This window comes from Kogia breviceps, chromosome 15 (genome assembly GCF_026419965.1).
Source record: "Kogia breviceps isolate mKogBre1 chromosome 15, mKogBre1 haplotype 1, whole genome shotgun sequence".
Lineage (NCBI taxonomy): Eukaryota > Metazoa > Chordata > Mammalia > Artiodactyla > Physeteridae > Kogia > Kogia breviceps.
In genome coordinates, this window is record NC_081324.1 from 64,407,202 (window position 1) to 64,413,141 (window position 5,940).

Below are 5,940 nucleotides of genomic sequence, written 5' to 3' on the forward strand. Positions count from 1 at the left end.
CCGCGCCGCCCGCGCCCGCCCCGTCCGCCCGCCGCCGGCCCGGCTCGGCTCCCCGCCCCGCGCGCCCGAGCGCCGCTCACAGCCGCCCGCTCGGCGCCATCTTGGAAGCTTGTGACGTAGGCACCGCCCGCTCACCCCTGACCCACATCTGAATGGGCGAGCGGCGAGGCGGGGCGGGCGGGGCGGGGCCTAGGCGGGGCCTAGGCGGCCGCGCGGCGGCACCGTGGGGGAGGGGCGCGCGGAAGGAGCCGGGATCTGGAGCCGGGACCCCGATCCCGGCGTGTGGCGGACCGAGCGCGGGTGCGGGCCTGGCGCCGCGACCTCAGCCCCGGAACACTGGACCGCACCCCTCGGATGGGGGCTCGGCTCCCACACTCAGAGCCTACACCTCTTGAGCGTGACCCTGACCCCTGGCAGTCCCGCTCCGTGCCCCCGCGGGGCGGCCAGCGTCACCGCGCAGCCGCGGGCTGCAGACGGCATGGTCTGGTCTGGGGTTCTGGGCCTCCGGGTCCGGAGAAGGAAGCCCCCGGCCCGGCCCACCGCCCGCGGCCCCGCGCAGCTCCGCCGGCCCTACCTGCTCCGAGGGCGCGGAGGTCGCCACTCGCCGAGCTCGCCACTCGCCGAGCTCAGCCAGCCCCTTCCGGTGGCCGCAGCCCCTCGCAGGCCCCCGGGGTCAAGCGATGCCCCCAGGCAGGCCGGCCAGCCGGACCCAGGCTGTTCGGAGGGGCTGGAGCGCATCGGGGGCCGCGACGCTGCTCTAGGGGTCACTTGATGAACCTCTCCCCACTTTGGACACCAAATAATAGGATGAGCCAGCTAAAGCCTGTGAGGAGCCCAGATTTACCAGTCAAGACTGGAATCGAGACTCCCCAGGAAGGCTGACTGTGGCCTTGTTCTTCCAAATAAACGTGTACTTTTTTTTTTTTTTCCCCCTCGGTACACAGGCCTCTCACTGTTGTGGCCTCTCCCGGAGCACAGGCTCCGGACGCGCAGGCTCAGCGGCCATGGCTCACGGGCCCAGCCGCTCCTGGACCGGGGCACGAACCCGTGTCCCCTGCATTGGCAGGCGGACTCTCAACCACTGCGCCACCAGGGAAGCCCATTACATATTTTTTATGGGGAAGCCCTAAACGTGTACTTTTAATGCAACCCTAGCAGGACAGTTCTGAGACTTAACAAAATTCTCACTTCAGCTGGAAGAGTAAATAACCCCAAACAGCTATCATTTCCCTCCTTGGGAACAGAAAAAGGAACAAGGTGGACTTGCCCTAACGTATTAAAACAAACTGTGAAGCTACTGTACTCAACTCAGGGCAATCTGACCCAGAAACCGAAAGCCTACAAACAGATCCCAGAAATGGTAAGAACGTGATGAAAAAGGAAATATCAAACATCAGTGAAGAAGCAAAGAAACATCCCTGGAATGGAGCTCAGTGGAGGACTATTTGAAGAAACTACTGAAAAGCTGTCAACGCCCTACTAACCAAAGACATGCAAATTAAAACTTTTTTCTTTGCTTTTTTAACAAATTGGAAGTCAGTTTCAAATGATAACCTTCAAACACAGTCAGGGGTCTGGTGGGTAATCACTCTCCTATACTACTGGAAGCATATAAATTGCCTCAAAATTCATGAACATGAATTTGGCAGTAAGAGCCAAAAATAAAAATCTTTTAAAATGATCATACCCCCCTGGACCAGTAATTCCTCTTCTGGGATTTTGTTTTAAGGAAAGTAACTGCATTTGTAGACTGTATGCTTGATGGTCGGTCTCTCTAACCAGACAGTGAGCTTGGATTTGGAACCCCGGTGCCTGGAGCACACCTGAGACTTACAGGTACTCACTGGTCACTCGTTTCATTTGCATTTGAAAATTAATGTATGAGTAATGATTCTCAATATCTTGTAATAACCTATAATGGAAGACAATGTAAAATAATATATATGTTTATATATATATAACTGAATCACTTTGCTGTACACCTGAAACTAACACACCATAAATCAACTATATTTCAATAAAATATTTTAAAAATTAATATATGATCATATTTTTAAAGTGTCATTTATAATGCAAAATCATACACAAAGTAAATGGTTAAATGGTCCACATGATGGAATGGTAAACAGTCACTACGAATGGTATTTATAAATACCATTTTACAATTTGGAAGCATGCAAATGATATGAAGAAAAAAAAAAGCAAACTACAAAATTGTATGTACCTGATGCATGCAAAATATTGATCCGTGGAAAAGCAAATGAAGAAAATACATCAAAAATTTTACAGAGGTTCTTCCTAGGGTTTGGGATTTTTTTTTAATACACGGATATATTTTAGTGTGTGTTTTTTAAATATAAATTTATTTATTTAGTTTTGGCTGTGTTGGGTCTTTGTTGCTGTGAGCGGGCTTTCTCTAGTTGCGGGCAGTGGGTGCTACTCTTTGTTGCGATGCGCGGGCTTCTCATTGCTGTGGCTTCTCTTGTTGCAGAGCATGGGCTGTAGGCGTGTGGGCTTCAGTAGTTGTGGCTCTCGGGCTCTAGAGCACAGGCTCAATAGTTGTGGCTCACGGGCTTAGTTGCTCTGCGGCATGTGGGATCTTCCCGGACCAGGGCTTGAACCCTTGCCTCCTGCATTGGCAGGTGGATTCTTAACCACTGAGACACCAGGGAAGTCCCTACATGTTTTAAAAGTTACTAATTCTCCTCCCCCCAGTCTGTGCTCCGAAGTAACATTAACGGCTGTGCATCTACACTTCCTACTCTGATGTCAACATGTGTCTCTTCATGTCTTACCAAAAAAGATCTTACTTGTGTAGAATAGTTTTCTCGAAGTAGAATCTATGGGCTGAGTTGTATGTGGGTGTTTTCAACTTGAATAGGTCCTGCCAGGTATACTTACCCAAAATGATGTAGCAATTCAGATCCTGAGCATGAGGTTTTATTTTTCCTGCTTCTTTAACTTTCCAAAACATTCTAAATTCTGCATACTTAGTACTTTTTTTTTTTTTTTTTTTTTTTTTGCAGTGCACGGGCCTCTCACTGTTGTGGCCTCTCCCGTTGCAGAGCACAGGCTCCGGACGCGCAGGCTCAGCGGCCATGGCTCACGGGCCCAGCCGCTCCGTGGCATGTGGGATCTTCCTGGACCGGGGCACGAACCCGTGTCCCCTGCATCGGCAGGCGGACTCTCAACCACTGCGCCACCAGGGAAGCCCATTACATATTTTTTAAATCCAGGAAACAAGATGTCTGGGAAGGGGGGCAGATTTCTAAATCACAGTGAGCTAGACTCTCACCATCTCTGTCCTGGTCACTGCGTAGCCTTGCATGGTGTCCCCACCTCCAGGGGCCACCCCCAAGCCCACTTCCTGTCAAGCACTTCATAAAATCCAAGCATGGTTACACTTCTGCTTCTAGTGCAATATCATTACATAGACACACTCAAAAAGTTGGGGGTGGATTGCCCTGGTGGTCCAGTGGGTAAGACTCTGCGCTGCTAATACAGGGGCCTTAGGTTCGATCCCTGGTGGGGGAAGTAGATCCCACATGCATGCCACAACTAAGAAGCCCACATGCTGCAACTAAGACCCAGAGCAGCCAAAATAAATAATAAAATAAGTAAATAAATAAATATTTTTTTTAAAACTTGGGAAGTTTTGATATAATATTAAGTGAAAATAGCAGATTTCAAAATTTTGTTTTTGCTAACAGCAACCCCATAAAACTATATCTGGGTGGAAAGTAATGTGGTTATATAAAAACCACATAGTGGCAGGGATGGGAGAACCAGTGAGAATGAGGTGTGTTTTTTTGTTCCAACTCCCTCTGGATTCTGTGTGTCTAGTACAGGACCTAACCTCTCTGATCATCTTCCCCCATCAGTCATTTGGGAATAATAATGGCACCTGCCCCTGGGGCTCCTGGGAGGATTCCAGGAGATGAAGCTGAGAGAACGAAGCTGTGAGATGAAGCTGGGCAGGTAGAGTCGAGTCAGGCTCTGGCAAGTCCTGGGTAAAGTAACTACGATTGCTATGTTGCTATGTCGGTGTAGGATGGCTCAAGCCAGGCAGGAGAGCTGATCTGCTACTTTTTTTTTTAAATTGAAGTATAACTAATTTACAATGTTGTGTTAGTTTCAGGTGTACAGCAAAGTGACTCAGTTACATATGTATGTATATGAATATATACATGTATTCTTTCTCAAGTTCTTTTCCCATATAGGTTATTACAAAATATCAAATAGAGTTCCCTGTGCTATACAGTAGGTCCTTGTTGTTTACCTATTTTCTGTATAGTAGTGTGTATCTGTTCCTCCCAAATTCCTGATGTATCCATCCCCTGATCTGCTACTTTTACCACCATCTCATCTCAATAAAAAAGGAAGAAAGAAAGAAAGGAAGGAGGGAAGGAAGGAAGGAAGATAGGAAGGAAGGAAGGAAGAAAAACACACAAAATATCCCAAAAGGGTAAACTGCTGCTTCTTAACATGACAGCAAGATATAACAAATAAAAAAATACAGGATGCCCAGTTAAAATTTGCATTTCAGATAAACAACTAATAATATTTTAGTATAAATATGTCCCATACAATATCACATCTCACCTCTCCTCCCCCACCCCCTCCCCCAGCCCCAACCTGTATCAGAAAACTCTGTTCCTTGTACATGCTGTGATTTCTCCTCCCACCTCTGGGCATTGGCACCCAGGGCTCCTGCTGCCTGGGCCACCCTTCTTCCTCCTCCCCACCTCTGCCTGGAGAACTCCTACCCAGCTCAGACATCATCTCCTTCAGGAAGTCCCCCCTCCCCAATCCCAGGCTATTCACCCCGATCCATTCCTGCTGCTGCTGCTGCTGGACAGGTGCCTCAAGGGCAGGAAGACTGTTTTGTTCCTTCTTGTAGACCCAGTACCAACCTGGCTCAAGCCTGACATCAAACAGGTGCTCAGGGACTTCCCCGGTGGTCCAGTGGTTAAGACTCCATGCTTCCACTGCAGGGGGAGCAGCTTCAATCCCTGGTTGGGGTACTAAGATCCCACATGCTGTGCAACATGGCCAAAAAATTTTAAAAATAAAAAGTTAATTTAAAAAAAAAAAAAAAACAGGCGCTCAATGAAAAGTCAAAGGAATGAGTGAATGAGTTTCCTCCGGACCCTGCTTCCCTCCTGCAGCAATGTACCCCACCTGCTGCTTCCCAAGCCCTGTGGGCTTCATTCATTCCTTGTCACAAGGGTTGCATGGCACATGGTACACACGAGGGAGAGAGCGGCACTGCAGCAACTTGGTGTTCAGACCGCCTAACAGGGAGGCAGAATTTCTCTTGCAAGAGCAGCAACCCCACCCGAATTTGAGCTGCTGATATTGGCTGCCAACATTGGTTCCTCACTCTAGGGACAGGCAAGCACTTCACACACGTGGGCTTGCTACTCTTTGACACCGCCTCTGAGAGGGGGGTGTTACTGCCCCATTTTATAGATGAGAAAACTGAGGCTCAAAGAGGTTAAGGTCACCTGCCCAAGGTTACACAGCAGAGCTTGACCCAGGCCTCCCGATAGGCAAGAGCTCGGTGCAGCCTCTTGAAACAGCCAGCATCTGAAGAAAGGCCCCTTACGTGCACATTCTCTCCAGTTAAGGCCCTGCCTTGTGACAGGGCCCTTCCCTCACTAGCCCCCTCCCCTCACTTTGTAATCCCACAGCCCCAGGCAGAGCCAGGCACCCTGAGCCCAAAAGAGGCTACAACCCATGATGGTCATTCAAGCCACAGTTGCTGACACTGAGGAGGAAGGAGGTGGGCACAGGCTAGTGAACAGCACACGGGGGGCCCAGCGGACCAAGGTCAAGGCGGGAGATGAGAGAATGCTCACAGCAGGGCTGGACGGGGCTGGGAGCACGGCAGGCTGCTTCAAGAGGTCCTGTCCTGGCTGGCAGGGCCATGCGGTGCCC